Raw genomic sequence first — 1,517 nt, 5'->3', positions numbered from 1 at the left:
ATAACGTATAACGTATAACGTATAACGTATAACGTATAACGTATAACGTATAACGTATAACGTATAACGTATAACGTATAACGTATAACGTATAACGTATAACGTATAACGTATAACGTATAACGTATAACGTATAACGTATATCGTATAACGTATAACGCATAAAGAATAACGTATAACGTATAACCTATGACGTATAACGTATAACGTATAACGTATAACGTATATCGTATAACGTATAACGTATAACGTATAACGTATAACGTATAACGTATAACGTATAACGAATAACGTATAACGTAAAACGTATAACGTATAACGTATAACGTATAACGTATAACCAATGACGTATAACGTATAACGTATAACGTATAACGTATAAAGTATAACGTATATCGTATAACGTATAACGCATAAAGAATAACGTATAACGTATAACCTATGACGTATAACGTATAACGTATAACGTATAACGTATAACGTATATCGTATAACGTATAACGCATAAAGAATAACGTATAACGTATAACCTATGACGTATAACGTATAACGTATAACGTATAACGTATGACGTATAACGTATAACGTATAACGTATAACGTATAACGTATAACGTATAACGTATAACGTATAACGTATACCGTATAACGTATAACGTATAACGTATATCGTATAACGAATAACGCATAAAGAATAACGTATAACGTATAACCTATGACGTATAACGTATAACGTATAACGTATAACGTATATCGTATAACGTATAACGTATAACGTATAACGTATAACGTATAACGTATAACGTATAACGAATAACGTATAACGTAAAAGGTATAACGTATAACGTATAACGTATAACGTATAACCAATGACGTATAACGTATAACGTATAACGTATAACCAATGACGTATAACGTATAACGTATAACGTATAACGTATAAAGTATAACGTATATCGTATAACGTATAACGCATAAAGAATAACGTATAACGTATAACCTATGACGTATAACGTATAACGTATAACGTATAACGTATAACGTATATCGTATAACGTATAACGCATAAAGAATAACGTATAACGTATAACGTATAACGTATAACGTATAACGTATAACGTATAACGTATAACGTATAACGTATAACGTATAACGTATAACGTATAACGTATAACGTATAACGTATAACGAATAACGTATAACGTAAAACGTATAACGTATAACGTATAACGTATAACGTATAACGTATAACCAATGACGTATAACGTATAACGTATAACGTATAACGTATAACGTATAACGTATAACGTATAACGTATAACGTATATCGTATAACGTATAACGTATAACGTATAACGTATATCGTATAACGTATAACGCATAAAGAATAACGTATAACGTATAACGTATAACGTATAACGTATAACGTATAACGTATAACGTATAACGTATACCGTATAACGTATAACGTATAACTTATAACGTATATCGTAAAACGTATAACGTATAACGTATAAC

Source organism: Ptiloglossa arizonensis, unplaced genomic scaffold (genome assembly GCF_051014685.1).
Source record: "Ptiloglossa arizonensis isolate GNS036 unplaced genomic scaffold, iyPtiAriz1_principal scaffold0508, whole genome shotgun sequence".
NCBI classification, from domain to species: domain Eukaryota; kingdom Metazoa; phylum Arthropoda; class Insecta; order Hymenoptera; family Colletidae; genus Ptiloglossa; species Ptiloglossa arizonensis.
The sequence above is the reverse complement of the archived record's forward strand: the minus strand, read 5'-3'. Positions refer to the sequence as shown.